The sequence below is a fragment of the Macrobrachium nipponense genome, chromosome 1 (genome assembly GCF_015104395.2).
Source record: "Macrobrachium nipponense isolate FS-2020 chromosome 1, ASM1510439v2, whole genome shotgun sequence".
NCBI classification, from domain to species: domain Eukaryota; kingdom Metazoa; phylum Arthropoda; class Malacostraca; order Decapoda; family Palaemonidae; genus Macrobrachium; species Macrobrachium nipponense.
In genome coordinates this window covers 184,806,160-184,820,510 of record NC_087200.1, presented here as the reverse complement: position 1 = coordinate 184,820,510, position 14,351 = coordinate 184,806,160, and the positions used below count along the sequence as shown (strand labels likewise).

At 36.3% G+C, this 14,351-nt stretch overlaps 1 protein-coding gene across 1 annotated transcript in view; it reads left to right on the top strand.

Moving 5' to 3' along the window:
* Window positions 1-404: 404 nt before the first annotated feature.
* LOC135219022 (histone-lysine N-methyltransferase SMYD3-like) overlaps window positions 405-14,351 on the top strand; it is a 29,558-nt gene continuing 15,611 nt past the window's right edge. The window contains exons 1-2 of the mRNA XM_064255458.1: window positions 405-588; window positions 10,884-10,997. The gene's annotated coding sequence lies outside the window, so the exon portion shown is untranslated. The remainder of the gene's footprint in view (window positions 589-10,883; window positions 10,998-14,351) is intronic.

The following is a 14,351-nucleotide window of genomic DNA, read 5'->3' as shown; positions in this document are numbered from 1 at the left end:
TCTCTCTCTCTCTCTCTCTCTCTCTCTCTCTCTCTCTCTCTCTGTTTCGTCCGTGAAGAGCACAGTGAGTTGTGAATATATTTCGACTTTAGGTTCATTTCAATAGGGAAATTCATGGTTCTTCAGCCAAGTAAAAATTTCATTGCCAACATGTTATGACGTCTGCAAGTTTTCCTATGTGCTACAGTGAATTGTTAATAATCATGTACCTCGGAAAAAAAACAAGATTCAAACTAAATGAATTTAGGTTACTAAAGTAAAATCAGTAGAATTGAATCTGGAATATGACAAAATTCAAACAAACAAGAGTTTGATTATTTCGTGGTGAAGGGGATTTGTTTGGTGAAGATTTGGTCATACTGCAAGGAATATCTGAAACGGAACTTGCTCTTGCTCGTCTCCTCTGCAGAGCGTGAGCTATGCTGCAACCTGCAAGCGACAGTCCGTAGGGAGCGGTTGACAGTGCTTGACAGTGCTTTCATCTGAGTCATCTTATTAATACCTTACGAGTGATTGGTCCATAGAAGATAACTTGTGGTCAGGATCATCATGCAAAAATTATTGTTTAGAGCCATAAGGATTATTACAGTAAGTAATTCACACCAGTTTCGTACGTTTAATTGCAAAGGAAGTAAGTGATTAACAAGTGTATGTGCAGGTACCGTTGCCAAGCGTAGCCTTACGTTTTAATATATTTACGTTACTATAAGGCTAATTAGCATAATTTGCATGTTATCAAATAGACCACTGGATTCAATTGTCATATTAGCCTATCTGCCGTGGTACCATTGCGCTATTATACGATATTGCATCACCTTACGAAATACATAGTTCGGATAGTATTTCTTTTATTAGGAAAAAGTCTATTTCCAAAGACATACCCGACGCGTCACTGATAACTTAGATCTACTCAAGTGGAAAATAAAACTGCAGGGAAAAACCTGTTTTATTAAGGTTTTTAACTATTGTCCGAATCATTATGAAACTGTTCATTATGGTTAGACACGAACATACTACCAACCGTGGGAACAGAGTATCATGTGTATAAAGATTCTTACTTTGTAGTATGTAAATAATCGTGAGTTCAGTGTGCTTTGTTAATGGTTACCAGATTATTATTTGTTAAATATATAAAAATAACTAATGTATAGCTTCCTTAAATCAATGCTAATACTATAGTTCACTTGAGGGTTGGTGAAATGGCACAGTGGCACTGAAGAGTGCACACTGCGGTTCGGTTGGCACGCTGGGACACACCGAAGTTTTGAGGAGATGGTGATGATGCACGTAACCTATAAATCTTACATGTGCCAATTTACTTTTTAATGCCATATAAATCTACCTCAAATGAACATAACATTGTAAATATGAGGTCAGTTATAAAAATAATGTAAATAAATAAAAAATTTCCATTGTTCCAGCTCGTGCTACTATTTACGTTACCTTAACTATTGTTTACATTATTATTACAATAATATTTTACCACCATTATTTATATATTGGTGCTGGTATTATTATTAGTACTGAACCCAATTTCACAGAGAAAAATTACCCGATGTAAACAGGTTGGCCTAAGCACTCAAACCATTTTGGTCAACGCCCTAGTGTCTGCTGTAGGATCCAAACAGTCTCTAGCATAAATGGTTCCTGCAAAATACATGTCCCTTAGCTTACAGCCACTAAGCACTAGCTAAATGTAATGTACAGTTACTAAACACTAACATTCACAATACACTCGCACTACTAAATAACTAGTACACTCAATAACTCAACACTCACAAGGCACCACAATATGCTAAACACTCAGTAAACAGTTAACATTCACTAAACACTCACTCAATCCTAAACATTCATCAAACTAAAAAATTACCAAGCATTCGCAAAACACTCACCAAACCCAAAACACTCATTAAACACTAAATACTCACCAAACCCTAAATGCTCAATTAAACCTCTGATCCCTCAATAAACCCTAAACAGCGAATGAACAACTACTCATCAATCAGTAAACACTTACACTAAACATTCCTAAAACACTAACAGTCAATCACTAAACGTTAACAGTCATAAGATATTTACTAATTACTCACAAAACATTCACATTCACTAAACCGTAAAATACTAATGCATACTCAACGTCACTAAACTATACTAGCAGTCACTAAACCCTAAACACTCATTGGCTTATGCTTATGCGCTAATCATTTGCTAAATACTAACATTCACCAAACTTTCACTAAGCACTAAATATTCACTGAATACTTACATTTTAAACATTCACTAAACCCTAAACATTCATTGAATACTTACACTCTAAATCACTAAACCCTAAACATTTACTGAATACTTACACACTATCATTCACAAGACACTAAACGTTCACTGATTCTTCCACAGTAAGCATGCACTAAAACCTTAAACTGTAAACATTCACTGACTACTTACACAATGAACATTCACTAAGCACTGCTCACTAAACCCTAGAAATATGTTAAATACTTGCTTGTTCAACATGAACAGTAATAAGATAAATCCACAATACACTAATCCCCTGTTCAAATTTGGGTTACTAACCTTTAATTTAGATGGCCACAGAGCTTTGCAGCGCCGTCCTGGTGGGAACACCACTAAAACTACATACTACTGGTATAGAGATCGCAAGTCCCAAGTCCAGGTATAACCCTATATACCCTCTTTGGTTTGAACGAAGTTTTTAGGCTTTACCCGGAAGCCAATATAAGGGTGTTCTTTAATTATATTTTAAACCGTTTATTGAACTTTTATTGGCTGATATTTTCCCCAGCCATTGTGGGTAATAAATATATTTAGATACGTTAATTTTGGTTTCCGTTTTACCTCATAAGAGGACCAATCTGTTAACTTAATCGAGCCACCATAGGCCTATGTGGCAAAGTTTCCATGGTCATACAACAAAAAATTTGCCAATTCATCAGAATACCAGCTTCCTGGTACAATTGAAAGTAAAAAAGGACAGGCAACACCAGTACAAAATTTATAACAACTGGTAAGTTTTATAAGTTTTGCAGGCCTAGTGAAACCTATTATAGCAATATGCATGTACGTACAGTCATGGTACAAAGTATTGCATCAGTTGCCCTAATGTTTCTTAGCTGCATGATGTGCTATGGTGACAGATTTCTGTTAATTGGTTACAGTTTGCCGAGAGCAAGATCCTTTTCCTACACACACACAACTGGCTTAGGCTTAGAAAATATATATATATATATATATATATATATATATATATATATCTGGCTATCTTATATTTTGTTTTATATTGTTTGTATGTTTCTTTAAATAAATGCATTTCTTCTGTAGTAAATGCGGTATAGATTTTTTTTGTGACTTCCTAACCTTTTTTTTTTTTTTTTTTTTTGTTTTGTTTTTTTTTTTTTTTTTTCAAGGTCTGAAGAGTTTTATTATAGCACTCAAAATTGTAGGCATAAATGTTGCGTATACAACTTTAAATGCAACACATATTTTTTTTATTTATTAATCAAAATATAAAAAATATGAAAACAAATGTTTGACTGGGCTAATGACCCCTTCCAGGTCTGTGAAAGGCAAAGGCGGGAAGCTTATATAATATATTTGTGTGTTATATAAATATTTTTGTTATTAGAGTTTTCATAACCGTTAATGTGTTCCTTTACTATTCAATGCGATTTCGCTTTCGTCCATATTGATGCAAAAGCCCCTTCCTCAGATGTCCTATGCTACTTTAGGTAAATGTTAACAGGATCCAGTGTAAAATTACAACCGAGGAATAGTGTTGGAAATACCGTGTAGCTTCTACAGAATGAAAATGAGGAACGGAGGCACCCGTAATATCTAGGTTTATGGTTAACTTTTAGCTGCCTTAACTGTCGGACAATGCTGTAGTTCATATATATATATATATATATATATATATATAGTATATATATATATATATATATATATATATTATTATATATATATATATATATATATATATATTATATATATATATATAAAATATAGATTAGATTAGTTTAGAATAAAGGAAGACAACAGTATAAGAAGCATGGCTTTATTTATGTGAAACAACTTCATGTATATTTACTTAAGAACAAGAAGACGAAAAAGCACTTCCCATATTTAGATAAGGTTATTTGACATAACCACAGTTTTAGCACTTCTGTTTTCCGGAAAAATACATTTGAAGGTCTAGCCAGCAACTTTTCTAGTTCATGTATCATTCTTTTAAAATAAATACAATCACTAATCTTCTTTTTAGGGCACTTAGATATACTGCAGATTGGGCATCTTTTCATATTGAAATAAGTTTTTACTTGAGTATTTCACACAAAAAAAAAAAATCGTTCCCAAGAAATTTAGTTTTTAATATTATCAACCAAATGTTAGCAAGGTTTGTTTCCTAACCTTCATTGAACTTTAACGGTCTAAAACTAGCTATATATGCCCCAAATCTTTGTTATTCCCTCAGACAATTTACGTTCCAAAGTGAAATTATTGAAAAGGAAATTGGGTTTTTTTTAAATTAAACCTCATTCCTATGATTGATAAGAAAATTGGAGGTTTCTGCAGTTGACGGGGTGAAGAATAACCAATCCGAAATTTTCAAATATTAGGACTCGTGCATCCAAATGCAAAATTACACTAACCAAACAGCCTACTTAACGACCCTTGATTCTTATGTTTATCAAGCACCTCTCTCCAGGCTTAAACACTATGTTTCTTCGTCTCCTCTCGCTCTGGCCTGTTTTGTCTGGGCATGTACGAACTGTTGTGGTCACTTACCTCTTTTTTTTTTCTTTCTTTTTTTTCCGTTCCTTGAATAGGTAGCCTTCCTCATTCACTCATGTTTTATTTTTAAGTTGTAAAATATTTAATTTTAGCTGATTGTTTGGTAAATTGTGCTTTTATCTGGTAATTTATTAGTAATTTTATCCTAAATGTTTTAATCAGTGGTTTCCCAAATTGTACACACACACACACACACACACACACACACACACACACACACACACACACACACACACACACACACACTGTTCTTTATGCATGTATGTAATGATTGTATTTGCCAAAGCAACCTCACCAGCTGCATTGTAAGCAGCAGGAAATAATGTGTTTATGATGTAATTTTTTCTGTATATGTGCATACATATGTATATGTGTTTGTTATGTAATTAATGTCTATAACATGTGATACATATGTATATATATCTGTGTGTATGTACTGTTTTGTGTACATGTTAATTTATATAGGGCATATTGTGGGTGTCACCCCCATGCTGAGTTACAGAATATTTATTGACATTTGCACATATTCCACCCATTAGCCCATGTGAACAGACTGGTAATTGTATATTTGAATTTTTTTTTTTTTTTTTTTTTTTTTTTAACTAAAGTAACGGCGAATCTAAAAATCTCTTATGTGGTATGATCCGGATATCTGGCCATGCTAACTTCTTTATTGTTATTTAGAGAGAGAGACCTTACCTTACAGACCTTACAGTTCGTTCGGGTTGAGAGACCTTACCTTACAGACCTTACAGTTCGTTCGGGTTGCCCAGGTCCCATCAGTGTGAGGAGCCTCTAATGTCTACCAGAGAGTTGCTAGTACATCTTCCGGTATATTTTGCATCTTCCAATCTTGGAGGGTCTGGGATGCAGTTTAGATATTTTGTCGAGCTTATTCTTAAACACATCTACGCTCACTCCTGATATATTCCTCAGATGAGCTGGCAACGCATTGAATAGACGCTGCATTATCGATGCTGGTGCGTAGTGGATTAATGTTCTGTGTGCTTTCCTTATTTTTCCTGGTATAGTTTTGGGCACTATTAATCTACCTCTGCTTGCTCTTTCTGATATTTTTAGTTCCATGATATTTTCTGTTATTCCTTCTTATCTGTTTCCATGCCTGAATTATCATGTAGCGTTCTCTTCTCCTTTCTAGACTATATAATTTAAAGGATTGTAGTCTTTCCCAGTAGTCTAGGTCCTTAACTTCTTCTATTCTAGCTGTAAAGGACCTTTGTACACTCTCTATTTGTGCAATATCCTTTTGATAGTGTGGGTACCATATCATATTGCAATATTCAAGTGGACTGGACTACGAACATATGTTTTATAAAGCATAATCATGTGTTCAGCTTTTCTTGTTTTGAAGTGCCGTAACAAACATTCCCATTTTTGCTTTACATTTTGCCAACAGAATGGCTATTTGATCATTGCATACATGTTCCTATTCATCATCACACCAAGGTCTTTAACTGCTTCCTTATTTGTGATTGTCTCATTATTAGGTCCCCTATATGCATATAGCTTTCCTTCTCTGTCTCCATAATTTATTGATTCAAATTTATCAGAGTTAAATACCATCCAGAGTTAAATACCATCATATTTACCTCTGCCCAATCATATACTTTGTTAAGGTCTCTTTGTAGAGCGTTCTATCTTCATCACAAGTAATTTCTCTACTTATTCATGGGTCATCAGCGAAACTACTCACTACCGAATCCTTAACATTACTGTCTATGTCTTCAATCATAATAACAAACAATATTGCAGCCAGCACCGTACCTTGTGGCACACCGGATATTACCTTGGTTCCATCCGATTTCTCATCGTTTGCAATAACTATCTGTTTTCTGTTGTGTAAAAATTCTTTTAACCATCTTCCTACTTTATCTACGATATTGTGGTTTTCTAATTTTTCTTTGCAATAATATTATGGTCTACTTTGTCAAAAGCTTTTGCAAAGTCTAGATAAACCACATCTGTTTCATTTCCGCTTTTCATATTTTTGAATATGTCTCACGGTGGACTAACAGTTGGGTTTGTGTACTTTTTCCGGGTACGAAACCGTGTTGTCCTATATTAAACAAATTATTTTTTTATTAAATGTTTCATAATATTTTTCTTCATTACCCTTTCATACACTTCATAATATGTGATGTTAGACTCACAGGCCTATAATTACTTGCCTCTAGTCTTGATCCACTTTTGAAAGTAGGGGTGATATATGCTCAATTTGTGCTCATCATAAATCTTGCCTGTATCTACACTTTGTCTTAATAATATTGCAAGTGGCTTTGCGATAGAATGAACTACTTTCTTTAACAAAATAGCAGGGACTACCATCCGGCCCTGCAGCAGCTCCATTTTTAATTTCATTAATTGCCTGCACAATATCAGCTTCATTAATTTCTATGTCAGCTAATATTCACTATTTCGTTGTCCCTTACTTCTATATCATTATCTTCATTATCTATTCTAGGGGTGAATTCTCTCTTATATCGTTCTGCCAGTATGTTGCAAATTTCCTTTTTTTCATTCGTTAATCTCCCTTCAATTCTCAGAGGGCCTATTTCTATTCTTCTTTTATTCATCTTCTTCGCATATGAGTATAATAGTTTTTTGGGTTTGTTTTTGCTTGATATTTAATAGGGTTTTTTCTTCCAAGTCCCGTTTTTCATTTTCTTTTGATTGTATAATCTTTGTTCTGCATTTTCTATCTTACTTTTTAGTTCTATAACTTTCCATGCATTTTTTTCTTTTGCAAGACCTTTTTTCCACTTTCTGATTTTCTGGAACAAGATCCTTCTGTCTCTTGGTATGCATGAATGATGTTTACTTTTCTTCTTCGGTATATATTTATCCACTATTTTCTCCAATATTTTATATAATATCTCCGTATTTACCCTTATGTCATCACTTACGAAAATGTTATCCCAATCTTTGTTTAATTCTTCATTAATTTTCTGACCCTTTTATATTTTTACTGTAGAAGTTGTATTTTCCATATCCTTCCCACTTTTTCATCTTTCTTGCTTATCTCTATTTTCACTTGCTTTGGAATGAACTGTTAATTCTATGACATTATGATCTGAAATACTCGCATTATAAACTATTATTTCTTTAACATAATTCATCTCGTTCACAAATACTAGGTCTAAAGTATTTTCCTTTCTTGTTGGCAGGTGATTTATTTGTTGAATGTTGTATTCTAGTAGCATATCTAATAGCTTTTCAAATTGCCTCTTATCTTCTGCACTACTATTACTCCTTTTTATATGTATAAGTACAACCACAGTCTCCTATTCGTTCTTTCCATTCTAACGAAAGGAAAGTTGAAGTCACCAGATAGGAGAATAGTCCAGTCCTTGTGATTTCTACATATATCATCCAATTTTTCAATTATTAAGTCAACTCTTTAGTATTAGGAGGTCTATAATTTACTATGTTCATCAATTTTTCAGATTCAAATTCTACCGCTATTAGTTCACATTCTGAGTTACTATATTTCTCATATATTTTTCCTTGTTTTTTGTCTTTCCCATATATTGCGGTTCCCCCTTGATTCCTATTTTTTCTATCTGATCTATAAGTTTGGAACCCTATTATTTGATCATCATTCCCAGTCTCTTGGGAATACCAGGTTTCACTTATATTCATTATATCTATTTTCTTTTCATTTTGGGTTAGTTCTTCTAAGTACTCTATTTTTCTTTTTGAGTTACTCGTAACTAAACCCTGCGCATTCATCACTATGATGGTTTGCGTGTTTTCTCCTTCCATTTAATATTGGTAGTAACTAAGATTTTCCCATGTCTCTTTCCTGTTTCTGGTATGTTGTTCTTTTTTTCATTTCCAGAAATTCTGACATTAAAAAATCCAACTTTTCCATAATATTTGATCTTCCTTCATCATAATTATTCATTTTGTGTCTGAATCTGCAATTTTCTCCGTTTCTGCAATATCCTCTTGCATAATAAATACAGTTATTATCTCTTGAGTAGAATTTCGGAGCTGATGCTTGAAATTTTTTGCTGACACCTCTGCATATCCTCATTGGTGGTTTGCTTTTCTCTTTTACCTGATATTCTTGATTTCTCTCTTTATTTGTTTTTTTCTTATTTTGGATTTTATTACTTGGTTGGTTATTTATTTGATTATGATTCATGGCTACAGGGTGCATATATTTGCATTTTTTGTCGAACTTACATCCTTTCCTTCTTTTAGGTTTTTACATATTTTTGGATGCAGATCTCTGCAATCATCCCCATAGCCATCTAAGTATGCACATTTACCATATTTCATTTCTAGTTTTGACATACCTTAGGATGTTTGTAGTAACATCTTTCTCCAAATCTGTAATTCCCTCTTTTCAAAAGGTTGCAGATTTTGTCTTTCTTGTCTATTTTTTCCTCTTTCCCGTCATTGTGTCAGATCTGGGTAGAGCCTCTTCGGGATTTGCTTTTTCGTTGTCATATCGTAATTTTATTTCTTCGTAGGTATGCTGCTTTATTGCCTCATATGTAGTATCAATGAGTATCTCTGCATCCATACTTTTATCTTGTTCTTTGTTTTCCTTATTTTTTTCTGTCATTTCATTTTTGTTTACTTCTCTTCCGTTTTCCTCTTCTTTTTCTTCTTCTTCTTCCTCTTCTTCTTCATCCTCAACTATTTGTACATTCAATCTTGATTTAATAACATTGTCTATCCATGATAGACATGTTGAACAAAAAATTCTTGTATCTTTTCTCAAATCTTGCATTACCTCAGCACACTGTGGATGGGTCGGAATGTTGCATGCAGCACATTTTCTGATTAGGTTTTGTGGATTGACTATGCTATACCAAACCTTACACAGTTTGCATGCTTTTGGCATTCTTTTTCCTAATGCATCAATTAGGATATTCACAAGATTCACCTTATTCATTTTCTTTGTCGGAATATGTTGGTTTATGTATACTTTTCTTTATGAGTCTCTTGCCACTTGGATTTTATTTGGAACTTCTTCAATTATTTTCAAGATGTTTTCATTAGAGTTGTTCCAGTTTGAAGGATTATATCCTTCTAATATATCTATGAATGCTTTTTGTATCTTTTGGTTAGGATGTTGCTGCTTTCATAGATGAGAAATGCCAGTTCCCTTCCTGCTACCTCATCGTATTGCGAATCCGCCAAGCAAGCTAAATTACGCCACCTCTTCCCGCAATTGGAACTTACTGCCATCTTGTTCTGATTTCAGTATTACACTTGTTAAACTAACTTAGAAGACGCTTTATCCTACTATTTTCACACTAATCTTATCACCGATAGTTCACGAACACTTCTAGATATTTCTCCAAATTCTAGTCGTATGTTAAACTTGTGATATCTGTTGATTAATCTGACTTCACGCGGGTACGTCTCACCAAGCAAGATGGCTACTACGAGAGAGAGAGAGAGAGAGAAAAATAAAGCATTATTCTGACAACTTTTCACGAGAGTACCAAATATGCTCTTACTTTTCTTCTATGATGAAAAATAACAAACACACGGTACATTTTATGATGTGTAGGTAAAATGTACTCATATTTGTATGCAGTTATGATTGATTTACATCATATTTTATGTACTGAGAGAGGTTTTATATATAATTGTGAAGATTGTTGCTTACAAAGTCGCAATTGATGTTGCTTGGCATATACAAGTATTAAATACATGCATAAAGAAAAGAAAAACTTATTTTCTGTGTTTCTTTCAATATTTAACTTGGCCACAGTGAATACACATTATCAAAATTCAATTATAGCTTTGAGATTTGCAAAGTTTTTTTTGGGGGGGGGAGACTTAACCTGGTCGTCGCCCCCCCCCCCCCAACCCACGTATCTCCCTCAAATCCGCCACTGGTTGGAGGTTGTTTGACAGTGGACACATACACACACACACACACACCTCTCTAATCGATACTTTTGAAAATCATATTTCTAAAGTAGTACATTGTAAAACCTCATATGCATATTTTATTTTCTAGGACGTCGCCTCAACCTAATATCGAGTTGGGTTCACCATTATTATTGGACCTTCTCCATCTATTTCAGTTTTGGACAGCTTGCGTCTTAATTGAATTGGAAGTTATTTCTCCGGCAGTAACTTTTCTGAGAACAGCAACCTTCCATCATTTAAACCGTGCTCGTCCTAGGACTGTCACCAAGGTATGCTGGCATCTCCCTTGGGCCTTAGGCCTATGTAATACTAGGTCTCCTCAAATGATTAATGCTTCAAAGTTGTTCCAAACAATCCAATCAACACTCACTTTTGATTAACTTCCAAAGGAATTTATTATATAATTGGAACCTGTTTGAATATTGTGCACTGATATCAACTATGTTAGTGAAAACAAGATATTTTATTGATAAATAAATATACGGATAAATACAAGTGTAACTGCTAGTAAACTCGGTAGCCATGGAGTTATAGAAGCCATATTGTTATTGCATTAGACTTATCAGGATTGAACTGGCATCTAGGAATGCCCTGTTTTGTGAACCAAAATCTATTCCCAATAGGCAACCAAGGGCAACCAGTAATGCGGTCTAATTAACTACCTTCATATAATAAGACTGCAAATTACATCTGCTTTTTTCTTTTTTCTTTTACGTGTTCGAGTTACTCGTGGTGCAAAGAAGGATATAGTAAAAAATTTCAAGTTACTTATGGTGCAAAGATATAGTGAAAATGCCATCATAATAAATGAAATTATAATGCTTAAAAACACAAAGACTTGGGAAAAGTATATTGTGTAATGGACTATGGTGTAATGAAGTAGTGGTACAGAGTAATAAAGAGTAGCTGAAATTCCTCATCAAAGCAAAGTTACGATTGTACCTTTAAACTGTGAAACTCGTCAAAAGAATGGCTGTAACAAACGACAGATTTTTTTTTTGGTTTTTTTTTGGGGGGGGGGGGGGCGTTGGGGGGGGGGGGGGTTTATACGTGTGTGCCACGTTGTGTTCATCAACATGACCCCTCAGATCTTGGGTTCAGACAGGGAAAAGCGGACTCGGATTAAATATTCATATGATATTAATATTTGGTATCACAACAATGAACTATATCAGATCTCACAAACATTGTACAAGTATAGGCGACTTTGATGCCGGGCCAGAGGATGTTAAATTGTATTATGAGTTTACGAAGTTTGCTAAGTTCTTAATTGAAGAAAGGGTACCTTAGTATGTTTCTTAACATAGCTGAGAAGCATTTTATTGTAGCTGAGAAACATTTGATTGTTCCTACACGAATACTATCCATCAGTCTTTACATACAAATTATCTTCATTGCAAGCCGGAGCAGGCTGTCTTACACAAGGTTGTTTGGTAGTTACACCACTGGTGGGAGAGCCGTGGAAGCAGCATTGTCTTCCGCTGCCCAATTGCTTCCTGGCTGTTGTACTTTCACCTTTTTATTTAATTGTTTTTTTGGTATATATATCTGTACTTGTTTTGAGTATGCAAACCTGAGAATTATTTAAGCCCAAGTTTAGATTTCGGCCCGATGTAGAAAAGTAACAATGCAATTGCTTTCTGTCGCCCGTTGTAGATCTGCGCACCTTTTGCTGTGAATGATGCCATAGTCTTATGTGTTCCAGTAGTGATATTTGCCCCGAATGTTGCGAGTGGATCCTGGAGCAATTAATGGGATTTGCAGGTAAGAGGAAATCCAAGAAAGATTGCTTGTCCATCCTTGGAGTGATATTCCCCAGCAAGGATGCCAGGTAGCTCCTTGTCTCTTCCCATGTGAGTCCGATCCATTGCTGCTTCTGGGGAGAATTCACTCCTCCACACTCCCTTGGTGCTTCGGCAGTCGGGAGTGTGTGGGGGGGAGGGGAGGGAACTAACTCGCCTCAAATTCTCAAGGGCTTCTTCCCGTGTCTTAGTGTGGGTGACCCCCCCCCCCCCCCCCCCCACACACACCAAGGTGAGGTAGTCACTTAAGTGCCATCATTTGCAGGTTTACGGGAGATCGGGAAAATCTACTAAGATCCGAATAACCTCTGGCCTTTGCTAGGTCATCCAAGGGATCCATTGGTGAGGGGTTTGATCTCATAACTTGTGCTGTCAACCAGGCCTCCTGGGACTACAGTTTTAGTAATGGGATCTAAGGCTGCCTTGACTGCTGTTATGGGCCTTCGATTATACATTCAATCCCACCAACATTAACGTGCCCTCTGACGTCTTTTGACGCTAAGGATCTTCTAGCAGAGTTTATGAAAAGGTACTAAGCAGAGATGAAATCGAAGAAGACCCTGTTCTCTCTCCCTCGACATCACCTGTACCTTCATCTCCATCTGCTCTTGCCTCTTTCCCTTGGGGGTCCCATTAGGCGGACAGAACCGAAGAGGAAGAAGGCAGTGGTGCTTGATCGCAACAAAACCCCTTCTCCTTCTGATGGTCCCATTAGGCAGACAGACTTGACGGAGAGAAAGGTGGTGGATCTATTCTGTGAAAATGGCTAAATACCATCTCACATTTTGTCTTCTTGTGAAAATGGTTAAATACAGTCTCACACTTTTTCCTCTTGTGAAAATGGCTAAATACCGTCTCACATTTTGTCTTCTGCAGAAGAGAGAGAGATCTCCCTATAACACATCCCAGTCCCAAGACGGGGAACTTGCAACTTGGCTCTTCCTAGACACCCAAGGTGTGGAATGTAACTGGACCTGGGGACCCATGTCTCAGACATCTCCGGACAATCAGGGCCACATTTACCTTGTCTCCGGAGAGGGAACCCCAAACTCTCTGGTTTCTCTGGACATCCAAGGCTCGAAGGCAGTGCGGCCAGGGCTCCAATACCAGACACTAGGCATCCCTAATGACTGGTGTAGTTCTTTCTTATTTACAGAGCATTGAGGATCTGACCTAGAGGCTCATTCTCATCATAGTAGAAAGGTTGTCTGGCAGCCCCCTTGTGTAGGGTTCTATATAACCCATGCCCATAAAACTTCTAACCCTTAAGCTTCAGTGGAAGCGTGCTGCTACAATAAGCGTTCATGGTCCCCAGACCCAAACGAGGATTTTAGAGAGAGAGAGAGAGAGAGAGAGTAGATATGCAACGTATAAATGATGCCCCCACCCCTGAATCCCCAACCCAGGACGTAGCTCAATAGGTGGAGGATTGGTACCTGAGTAAACGATGCCAACCTTAAGGTTCGCATGTCAGACTTGCTCATAGAGGCTTCAGCCTGCAGGACAAGTCCTGCACCTCATCAGGATAGGATATCCCCTCACCCTGTAGGGCGCGACCGTTTTCCTTGGGCAGCTCATGTTCACATTCATGTGAATTAATCAATTCTCCTCAGGATAGTTCCTGTGCTTCACAAGGACATGCATCCTGTCTCATGGACAACCCCATTCACCCTCACCTAACTGGTCTCCACGTCTGTAAAGCTATTGTCATTTCAGTATGACAATCACTCATGTCCTTCCTCTTCTGCGAGGCCTCAGTCTGGCAGGTCAACAAAGGGTGCCAGGCCCCCCTCTCACCTGTTCCTTCGACCTCCTTGGGTT